Genomic DNA, 11,901 nt, shown 5'->3' on the forward strand with positions numbered 1-11,901 from the left:
GTGTAACTCCTTTCATTTTTTTAAGACACATATGGAAGTCGCTAGGATTGTTCTGTTAAAGTACAGTTGGCTGGGCTGAATTCTCACATCAAGCAGCCGCACTACCATGTCAGAACAGGCACATGCAACAGGAAGGATGTGGTTTCACAGTTAGTTTAGGAATATCCAAGCCTACGCTACTGCCATAAGGTAGAGTCCCGCTCCCTGGACGGTGCCAGCACCAATGCTCACTTGACTTTAACATCAGGGGACAGCCCTAGATGAGAACGGGTGACAAGGAAGACAGAGGTAATACTGGTGGTCAGAGGGGTGACAGGTATTGCCGCCTTCCAGCACAGCACAGTCCACACCACATGAAGTAAATTATGGAAGCTCTCCTCACCTCCACATTATTCCTAGGAAAAAGAGCCAGAGCCAGGTTGAACCTTCCCTGTGAGGTCCCACTAAAACCCATCAGCAGGCTCCCCCTTTATCCCTCTTCCAGGTCAAGCAAAGCCACCTCACTCAACCTCTCCCCACACATCACAGGACTATCTGAAATCAGCTGAGTTACTCTTTACCAGCTCCTCTGCCAGGAAAGGTGCAGAACACCATTTTAGATTGTGGATTCGCAAGCACAATGGAGAGCAATAACCCACTGCCCATGCTCTTGCTGATGCAGCCCTTCCCAGCACAGGAAGGACCTTGTTGCTGACTGAGGCTCCCCTGTCGGGCAGGGTGGCCAAGACCTTTCCTACAGACCTCCTCCTCCAGCCCCACTATAGGGTGCCAGGCAGCCAAGGCAGTCCCAGCTTTCCTGTTCACCCTCATCCCCAGGAATATAGATGAGCTAACAGCTCTAACACCACAACCCAGCACTGGAAACTACCATCAACTGTTGCAAAGAAGAAGAAAGCTTTGCAGCAGCACTTTTATTTCGCCAGCTCACTGATACTCAAGAGGGGCCTTTGGCAACTCCCATGAGGAGCTTGAAACAGGTCTGTTTTAAGATCACTCCCTCAAAGTAGCATGTATTTACTTTGTCCAGTTCAAAGCATTTTGCCTCTGGCTACATATACAGCTTTATTCACCATATTCATCTCTCTAGCTTTGGATTTGACAATAGGATGGAAACAAAGCTTCGAACCTATGCAAATTCAGCATTTCCGTTTTTGAGCGAGTAGTTCAAAATGTTATTACAGTATCTTCCCAGAAAATACCAAGCAAGCATTCACCTCCCCTCAAGCATTCACCTTCTGCATTCCTCCATCTGCTAAACTGATTTCTTATTCTTTGAGGCAGCTTAAGTTCATACCACCGCTTTAGAGTGTCAGAGTTTGCATAATCAAGAAAACCTCTTCAGAGTGGTTTTAGATAAGGCAGTGTGAGACGCTGCTGCAGTGTCCAGCACTGTCAGGCTCAACAAGGAAAAAAGAAAGCCACATGTGAATTGTTCAGTCACAAGCAGATGACATCCTTAATATGTATTACTGTTTTATACACTGGTCTTTCACTTTTTAGGAGTGTGTGTTTGTACTAAAGCTCTTTAAAAAGTTTCCTGTAACCTAGTATGCACTAGGAGCAGCCATCTCCATCTGAAGGATAATTCCACTATGAATTCCTCCACTAATAGAAACCAACTAACACGAAAAAACAAAAATGAAAAAGGCAAGAGACCATGCTTTTCTAAAGTCCTGAATAATTTAGTGCTTTATTACAAAATCTTTTTCAACTCACTTTAGAAATACATCTCCAGATGTATAGAAAAAAAAATCTCTACATCTGCCATCACCACAGCCAGATCCACCTATTACCAAAACATGAAATGAGACTTAGTGAAGATGTTGACATTTCACCACACAAATAAAGTTCATTGTAGAATGTGAAAATCACTGTCACTATTAACTGCATTGATCAGAACACAAGCCAAAGTGATTTTAGTTGTTAGTAAAGCAGAAGTAAATCAGTTGTGCTAGTGCACCTGCCTGACCCTCCCCAGCTGTCATTCTGCAGCTTCTCAACTATGTACATTTGAATGCTGTCTGGCACAGATCCTGTCAGCCAGTTTAAATCTATCTATGTTTCACACAACTTCACTGGAGTAAGGCTGGTAGACACTGCTCCAATTTAAGTATTGATTTGCACTGTATTTCACAGGCTTCATGAAGCTTTGCACTAGCTTCATTCCAGAGTGAAGAAAAATTGGCAGACCCAAGGGATGTGCAGCAATTTAAAGTGCAATAATTAACAGTGAAAGCAGTAGCACCTATATGGAAGTGAAAAAACTTCTGTCCAATATGCATAAACCCCTCCTTTAGTCTGTACTATATCTAAATATCCAGGAGAGGTTAAAAAATAGCACCCTTTCTCAGTAAGGGCTAAACATACCCGTCCCTTCTACCCATTCATTTCTTACTATCTCAGTTTCACCTCAGTAAAAACTTTGGAAAGCAACTCTGGATGCACAATACAAAAACCAGTTTTCATTTCTTCCACTGTGGTATCAGAAACCACCCTGACACACAGCTAACATGCTAAAATTTTCTTTAATATTTCACTTAGCACAAAGTTCTTTATGTATTGATCCAAATAATCTTTTCTGGAAAGCCATTAGGTGAGTGCTGGCATTCAAACTATTCTCCAATCTACTGTCAGAACAATAACTTCAAGCTCTTCTACAAGAAAATGATAATACACTCTAGGCAATGGTTTCACGTGGCAACCCTGCAAGAAGGAACATTCCCACACCACTGATGAGACGACACTTGCTGCTTCCCTCATGCAAGCCTTGCCTCTTGCCTTGGAGAGCCCAGTCTGCAGGAGGATTGTGTAACACATCATCTACTGATGCAGCAAGTCAAAGGAGGGGAGAGTTGTTGAGCAGCACAGGAAAAGGTGGACATGAAAGTAGCTATCAGGCCTCTTTAACCATCCCATGAAATTTCCACTCCTGATGACAAGCCAAAGAAGCAAGTATAAATGAAGCCTGTCTCGCCATCTTCAGAGTCTCTTGGATGACGCTGATCAACACAGCAGCTTCAGAAGGACATGATAAAAGTGTGCCATAACTTCAGAATATTAAAAACAGAAGCAATCAAACATCTTCTATTAACACAAGTGACTAGCAAGACTTTTGATCAGCACTTAAAAGACTCCCATCTCGTGAAACACCTACCACAGAAGATGAAATGTTTTCCAAACTTTTAGAAAGTGATGGCGGCCATCCTCTTAGCTTTATATAATATGCTGAGAAGTAGTCCTAAAAAAAAAAAGACACAAGACTTCTTTACTGCTAATGGCTACGCTCCTTCTGTCAACAAAGAGCACAGCACTTCGGCCATTTCTCTCTACAGTGGAAAAACTCCATCATACACAGCTAATGTCTCTTCTTCCTTTCCCCATAAAGAGTTATTGGTTGGTTTTGATTTGTTTTAAATTCAAAGACATTTTCAACAGATTTGCAGATGAAGTTTATTCCATCATACAGCACTATATATGCTTTTTTCAGAAACCTTATCACGTAAGACCAAAGGTGTATTGACTTCATTAGCAATGCAGTAGTTCAGGAAAGCAATGTACACACAAGCAACACATCCCTGTATTTGCATAGACACAGAAGCAATCCTGAAGAACCACGTGGACAAGCCACCAGTCACTTGTCAAGTAACAAATGTAAAATGTGATCTCTGTGTAAGGGCAGATCTGTAACACTTCCATGAAAAGAGCACTTGACTTTTCTTCCACTGGTGCATCTATTATAAAGGTGATTAGGATGATCTCAGATTTAAAATCCTAAAATGAATACCAAAGTTTGAGCTTCAATGAAGACGTAAGGCAAGAAAAAGAGCACATCACTGTGAACCTTGGGTTGAGTCCCAGGAAGTTAGATAGCTGCGTAAGGCAAGAGTGGCTGAATCATCTGTTATGCCTCGAGATGGATTTGTCCCTGTTGACTATGCAGAGTATGGTACATACCAGGCCTCCTCTTTGTAGACCAGACACTGTATACCAAGTGGTCAGAACCCAACAGTGTTGTATTCCCTGCTGCCACCTTATCTTTCTGTGAATATAAGGGCACAAGTAAGGGTAGCAGATTACAAGTGATAGCCTCTGCAGAAATGTGTTTTAAGAACACAGTGTTTCCTGGGCTCACTGAGAATTAAGGTGACACCCAGCTCGTAAGCAATATTAAAACCAGAAACAGTCAGACCACTAAAGTTCACCAGAAGCAGGAGGCCATTGCAGAGACTTCCCCAGCTCTCTCCTCCAAAGCACTATCAGAAAACTGCCAGCAATAAGCCAACACTACCCCTAGGGCTGAGACCAGTCACATTTTAAGGGGCAAAACCAGACAGGTTTAGCAGGCAGCATCAAAGCTTATCAACTGTCAACCTCGAAATGTGTCCATGCACTCCTTAACTGCATAATACAGTAACAAAAAATCAGTAAAGGGAAGGGTATACCCTCTTCCTCAGTCCATTCCGTTCCAATGGCAAGGCAGATGTTATTTGTCTGTCTTATAACAGCATGTTACATCTTATCTCTTTCTGGACAAAAAGAATTTGGGTTTCTTTTCAGAGCTACTTCTGCCTTTTTTTTTTTCTTTCCCTCTTTTTTAAAAACGCCTCCTACATTTTCTTTACATTTCTTCTCCCACCAGACCTTTGAAATACCAACTGAGAAAGCCTCATGCCTTCTATGATGCCTACTTTGCAATTCACCAAAATTAAACTAATAATACCTCCTGCTGTCATCTGTCAGTTAGAATAAGATTTAAGTGGCAGCAGAAATCACTTTCATAATGTTTACTGGAATATGAATTGCCTGAAGAGGCAAATCCCTCAAATTTACTGTTCATATCAATTGAAACCTGTCATAAAAACTAGAAACTTATTTTTATAAACCATATTTGAAAGCCTGATAATTTAGAAAGAAAAGACTAACTGGACAATGCCATGTACTTTTGTTAAAACTGCATTTGGTGTGAAAAGTTGCAACTGTCCCTAGATGAGCTAGTGGAACATTTTATCTGTCGATTTCACTGCACATCACCTCCCAGAAACCGTCCTTCTATAGTGCTTATTATCATTGCTTCCACCTTCTGTATGCAACTGCCCCGTTACAGAGATGCTGAAGACATTTTTAGTTTTCATATGCGGACATAACCATTTGGGGACCTTCACTAAAGAAATCCCTCCATAATTTTTTTTTACTAGTTGAGCTTGGTCTTTTTAATAATTTGAAGCCAAATCCAGGGGGAAAATAACATTAGTGACAGTTATTTAGAAGTGAAGAAATCCAAATATAAAGACAAGCCATTTTGAGTTAGATTAGTAATTCTTAATGCTTGTGAGAAATTCCTATCTTCTACATAAGTCAAAGGTTCAGCTTTCTTTTTCAAACAGGCAACAGCATCACCTCCTGTCCTCTGGCCTCCTTTGTCCTTCAATCAGTTAACTTGGTGAAGAGCAAAAAAAAGTTACTTTCAAATGAAAATTCAACAGGTTTGAATAAAAAAAAGCCTACCTGAGACTGTTGCACACATTATAGCAAACCATCAGGCAGAGCTAATCTTAGCTTTTAAGACACAATACTGCAACTCCTAGATTTTATCTAATTTTTAATTAAAATACTCTACAAAGATCATTATCTCACGAGCAGCAGCTTTTAACAAGTTTTATTATTATTATTGTTCATTTCAAGACAAGTTGAGAATACCAAAGAGTACAAATTTAAGAATATTATTGCAATTTTATTGATTTTGGAGGAAACTAAGCATACTTTTCTACAACCAAATCCGCTGTAGATTCAAGACATCTTCCTTATTTCTGAAAAAATATTTACATTTAAATGCCCTGCGCTAATCATAGCTGTTCATTACTCTGCATTAGATTAAATTCTGCTAACTGAAACCCGATTTCAACTCTGAGCAAAATGTACATTCTTATTGCACTATTTTCCCTTAAAACTAGAAGAGAATATGTATTAAAATGAACACTTTAAACACTGAAAGACATCACTGAGGTCACATTTCAGTGGTAAAGAATGCTCAGTGCCATTAATATTTAGTCTACCTTAATGGAAGAAATTTGAGTTAGAAGATACTTCAGGTTATCTTGTCCACCCTTATGTTAAGGGAGACTTGCTTCCTATGGCATGTTATTGATTTCTTTGCCAAGCCCATTTTGAATTTGTCGGTTAATACTGAGGTCCCAGCTCTAAAATCTTAAATGCTTGCAAAGATAATTCTTCCACTATCTGTTTTTGAGGGCAGTTAAGCAGATCCAACCTACGTTTCTTCCTTCTTAATATCTTCATCTTATGACTGTCTCCAGTTTATTATACTACTTTTTTCTGAATAAACTCAAAACAGTAAAAAAAAAAAAGTAATTATTAGACCTTTTCGACTGTGAGCTGCATGACATTTATATGCCTCTCAGCTTCCTGTTAAGCTTCCACAACAGGTTTAGAGGTTCTCAATTTTAAAAGCCGAAAGAAGTTCTCCATATTGCAATCCATGAAAGAGTCACCTTCCAAATGAGATTCTATCGTTAGATTGCAGAGCATTTTAATTGGCAGGATCACTTGCAGATTATTAGCCGATTATATATTACACAAATGGGAATCCTTTTCTTATACCATTACCTGTACGTAAAGCAACTTTGTAAGAAGCCAACACAATTTACCCAATGTTAATGTGACACTAGTCTGTTTTCTGCCTTAAGTTCCCAAGCACATCTGCTTAATATGCAATAGTGAGTCACTGTATGTGTGCATACAGAGTACAGCCACAATTCCCTTTAAAATTAGTTTTGACTTGTATCATTTTAGTTATCTACATCATAAGTAGCATTTTACTTGGAATGAACTGTAGTTATGTTGCAATTTACCACCAAGATAATAACATCGACAGGAAATCCTGCAAGTGTCTGTACACAGCACAGCATCTCCTTTTTCTTCAGAAAACCCAACCTGGGTGGGTTACCATAACGAACAGAAAAAGCAGCAATACACCAAACGACCCAACAATGCTGTTCTAGACTGAAAATTTCACGTTGAAGTGTACGAGTTTTTTTTCCCCTCACTGAATTCAGTGACCACTTTTTCCACTGACACCGAGAGTTTCCATTCATTATGCCATAAGTATTAAAGTCCGAGTACATTGGAGGCTATTCCTGCCAAAAGAGCCAATGGTTTAAAGATACACAAGTTTACTTCTATTGGAATTCACAACCTGTGGTGTTTGGAGCAAATCCTTGAAAAGCTCGAACAAACATGAAGAAAAAAAAAAAAAAAGAAAAGGCACAGGCTAGAGTTACAGTTATCACCTTCTGAATACACTGTATGATGAACCAAAAAGTGGGCAAGTTATCTAGCCAACATCTTCTCAAGCATCTAAAAACACTATTTAAACTTAAGTTCATTAGGACTTATGTGTGTTTTAAAGATGTAAAATCTTTTGAACAGGCAGGCGTTTTCCAAAGACAAGCTCTGCTTCTCACCCTCAGCAAGCAAAGACTGCCAGTCGCTAATGATGCAAGATACGTTTCACAGGTACAGCTGGCTTGGGACTTCACTTCCAAGAAGGTACACGTTAAGGGACAGAATCTGAATATTAACCTGTAGCTAGTCACCCCTCAAACGCTGCGAAGCCAGACACCAGTGCAAACACATGCTCAAAATGACAGTTTAAGATAAGGAATAAGGTATTAACGCCAGCTCCTTTTAAACAGACCTTGAGAAGACAACCTCAGCACTCCAAGTTACAAATTTAAGAATGCTGTAAGAGATATCTAAGGATTTCTGTAATACGGATCCTAAAATGAGAAGGAAAAAAATCCCCCGAGATGTTACTGTGTATCTTTCTTTCCCTTTTTCTTTCTCACACATTTTAAAAAGTGAAACGGGAAAAAAACCCCACTTAGACGTTTTCTGTTAAGTGCGGAACACGCATAGGACTGCGTAAACCTCTATTAACGCTGTGCAACGCTGTTGTCCCTCAGGTTGAAAACCTGGGACTGACTCACCCACAGCTCCCGATCTCCATCCGCTTCTCCCGGCCAGGCTGATACCCCCACCCCTCCGGCAACCACCACTCGCACCGCCGCACGTCGCGCTAAAAGAAACACTCCTGAAGACCACCCGAGCACGTCTTATCCATCAGCTTCCCATGAGACCGTCCTCCCGAAATCCTAAACCCTTCCGACCTCGGTCTTTTCCGACAGCCCGAGGGACTGGGCGGAGAGCCCGAGCCCCACCGCGGGCTCTCTCCCGCGCCGGGCAGCGGCCAGCCAGCCATCCCCGGGCGCTCCTAAACTCACGTGGTGCCGCATCCAAAGGTTACCCGCACCGCCGGGGCGAGGATGACGCCGCCGCTGTTAGAGGCGCTTCCCACCGCCGGGCGGGCTCCACGCTCACCCGCGCCGCTGCTCCCGGCTCCCGAGCGGCCGCCGCATCCCTTCCCCACCCTCGCCGGTCGATCAGCAGCGCGGCCAGGCATCGATAAATCAAACCAGCAGCGGCGTGCGACCCGGCTGCGGCCACGAACACCGCCCCGGGGGAGGAAGGAGGCTGCGAGAGGCGGCGGGGCTGTGGGTGTCGTGCAGCCTTACCGGGCTAATCCTGGCTACTTAACCCGGCGGGGGCCGAGCAACACCTTAATCCGCGGCGTGTGCGGCGTGCCGGCCCTGCCCGGTGTCGCCGAGGCTCCAGCCCCGCAGCCGCTGCCCTCAAGGTCACGCCGCGTCCCGGCTCGCACGGCGGCGCCCAGGTGCTCGCTGCGGTACCTGCGGGGGAAACCGGGCGAGAACCGGGGATAAAACCGGGGATCCGCGGCACCCGGGAGCGGAGAGACGCTTTGCACCTGCCGCCGCTGCCCCACCGGCAGGGCAGGCGATCCGCCGCGCTTACCTCGCTGGGGGCCGGGACGAGGCGCCCGTGAAGCCGCCTGCCCGCGGCCGCCCCCGCCCTGCTCCCGCGGCGGAAAGAGGTTGAGGGGGGGTGGGGGGAGCGGCGATCGAATCAGGGAGGGAGGGGGCACCGGAGGAAGGAGGAGGAGAGCGGGGGTGCCCGCCCCGCCCCCGTCGCCTCACCGGTTAGGAACCCACTATTCGCCGTCCCGGCGGGCGCTGCTGCTGCCGCCGCGGCTCTCCCCCCGGTGGGGCCGTCCCGCCTCCTTTTTCCCCCCGCACGCACCGAGCCCCGGCGCCGCAAAGCAACCGCTACAGGAGCCGCGCGCCGCCGGGCAGGGCGGGGCGGGGCGCAGCGATCCGCCCTCCCTCCTCCTCCTCCTTTCCCCCCCTCCTCGGCGGTCACTCACTCAGTCAGTCACTCTCTCGCTTTCTCTCACCGCCCCCTCCCCTCCCGGTGCCGCAGCCGCCGCCGCTCCCCTCGCCGCCCCCGGAGCGCCGGTCACGTGACGGGGCCCCTCGCACGGCAGGGGAAAGGGGGGGGCGGCGACGTGTGGCGCCTTCAATGGGGGGAGCGGGAGGCGGGGCTGCCATAGGCAGGGCGCCCGCCAGGGGGCGGGGCCGCGCGCGTCGGCCACTGGCGGGAGGAAGGTGAGGCTGACGCGCTTGTTTCCATGACGTCGGCGGGCGGGGCCGCGGCGTTTGATGGAGCCCGGCGGGCTCTTGGGGGCGGGCGGGGGAGGGGGGGCTCGGTGACTTTGCCACTGGCGCGTATGTGTGTGTGTCCCTTCCGCCGGGCCGGGGGCGCGCGCCCGTTGCCCCCCCACCCCTTTCACCGGGGGGAGGGGCCGCCCTAACGGTCCGCGGGCGCGCGCGAGGCGCGGTCCCGCCCTGGCTGCTCTAGGGCCGCGGGTTCGAATCCCAGGCTCAGCCCGGTCCCCTATCGCGGGGGTCAGGGGCAAGCGTGTGGCTGGGGAAGAGGAGCCCGGGGGTGGTGGGGCATAGGTGTTCAGCGTCTCTGTCTCCAGTGTTCGGTTGGAGAAAGAAAAATAAGCGGGGTTATGAACCCCGAATGAGTTGTGCGGGAAAGTAAATAATAGGGCTGGGAATGAAACCGGAAATAAAAGACCCTGATTGCAGTTCTCTGCCAACGCAGATCACCCCACACCCGAAATGAAAAATCACCATCCATAAAACATACATAACCATATAACCATGTTCTATTTTCTCAAACCTCCTTTTGACATCCTACCCGCCCCTTTGCTGGGCATCTCTCTGCAAGGACTGGCCAGCTGTGCCACAGGCTGCCGGGTTCCTTCAGCCTGCAATAAATCCCCTGCTTCTCCTTTGTTATCCTTCAAATCCCTCTGCTGCCAGAGCCACTGCCGCAAAAGACATGAAGAAGCTCGTGTGTCACTACTGTTGCGGAGCCGAGGTGATGCAGAGCCTAGAGGGTTAAAGCAACAGGATGAAGTCAGCAGAAAACAGCCCAAAAGGACTGGCAAATAAATAAATCATCTTAACTACGTTATTATCATGGCTCGCCTAAGGTTCATTGTCTCATTCTTTCTTACCTGAATGCCTGTTACATTTTTCTCCTTGTTGGAGAGAGGCAATCAAAAGAGACTGTGAGCAGTAATTGGCTCCTGCCCATTTTGGATGTTGCTAAAAATACTACCTTGCCTCTCCACATCTAGAGGTCAATTGAAAAATCAAAATACGGAGCGATGCTGCAGACTGTTCTATTGAGATTTTTTTTTGGTTTTGCATTTCTTCCAAGAAGGACGATATAAAACTATCTAAGCACGTATAAAACAAATTCTCTCATAATCTGCCTGCAGTTCAGCACCCTCCTCTGCACTGATTCCTGTAGCTCAGTGAGGCTTCCCCAGGCGCTTGGAAATTGTATTTCTCGATACAGCTTTGTAAGACTGGCAGATGCTTTCTGCACAGTTCTGTCGTACCTCCTAGCTCTCAGGCAGACAAAATTAGCTTTGGTACAGCTAAGAAGGAGATGATGTGTTTAACGCACTGCAGTCTGGGTACATGTCTGTACCTGCTTCCTATTGTCGTGAGGGAAGGTAGGTAGGTTGTGCTTCAGCTCTTTGTTTATTAAATGGGAATAATATCCTATTTTCTTGGCAGGAAGGAAGGAAAGGTGGGAGGGAGTCATATCAACGCTGATTTTTTGAGGTACTGCTATGGTAGAATTCTCCAATACATTTTACATGGATACATTTTTCCAGGCACAAAACCAGTTATTATTTAATGTTCCTCTTGCACTGATACACGCGGATAACATTAAAACATGCAACACATTGACTGAAAGTAAGAAGAAATAGCAACCAGCTCTACAGAATCTCCTACCTAAGGATTTCAAAATGTTTTCCAAATTCATCCTTGAGCTACAACACTCTTCATGGTTTTTGTGAGACAACAGGCACTCCTTCTGTTCCTAAAGGTTAGGACACGTAACTAACTAACAGAAAACATTCCATGTGGTGTAGGTCACCAGTCCTTATAAAGCAAGCAAAACCAAGATGCACAAAGAAATATTTCTGAAGATCTTTCATTTTACTCTTGAAGAAACATTACCATTTCAGGAAAATTCAGCATGGTTTGCAGACAATCTGGGAAGGCCAGACTTGACAAATCAGTGACAATAGCTCAAGTCATTCCATGACCAACAGTCTAACAACAGAAATATCATACATACATTTTAACGGAGGCAGAAAATGTGTCACAGAGAATGTAAGTGGGTTGCCTGAATCCCATCCACATACTATGAGACTTTTAGCATAAAGCATGTGAATTGGAGAATTTCGATCATGACAATATTTGGTACAAAACGATTAAGGCTGCCGAGGTCTGAGCAAAAAGCTCCCCACCCCGAATGAAATAAGGGCCTTTTGTAAAAATCATGTGATGGGCTTGATGTGAGTAAAGAAAGTAGAAAGCAGACTTTTCCTAGTTTGCGCATAATCTAAACTTCATTTCGTTTTGAAACTGATTG

At 45.5% G+C, this 11,901-nt stretch overlaps 1 protein-coding gene across 9 annotated transcripts in view; it reads right to left on the bottom strand.

Moving 5' to 3' along the window:
- Positions 1–9,416, bottom strand: part of ATP2B1 (ATPase plasma membrane Ca2+ transporting 1) — a 64,654-nt gene extending 55,238 nt beyond the window's left edge. The window contains exons 1-2 of one of the 9 annotated variants that reach the window (XM_054065178.1): positions 9,072–9,181; positions 3,155–3,238 (exon numbers count right to left, since the gene is read on the bottom strand). The gene's annotated coding sequence lies outside the window, so the exon portion shown is untranslated. Of the gene's footprint in view, positions 1–3,154; positions 3,239–8,591; positions 8,740–8,889; positions 9,026–9,071; positions 9,201–9,298 lie in introns of those variants that run through there. The other 8 variants (XM_054065192.1, XM_054065186.1, XM_054065235.1 and 5 more) reach the window with 8 other exon arrangements.
- Positions 9,417–11,901: the final 2,485 nt, after the last annotated feature.

Source organism: Cuculus canorus, chromosome 1, assembly GCF_017976375.1.
Source record: "Cuculus canorus isolate bCucCan1 chromosome 1, bCucCan1.pri, whole genome shotgun sequence".
Classification (NCBI taxonomy): Eukaryota; Metazoa; Chordata; class Aves; order Cuculiformes; family Cuculidae; genus Cuculus; species Cuculus canorus.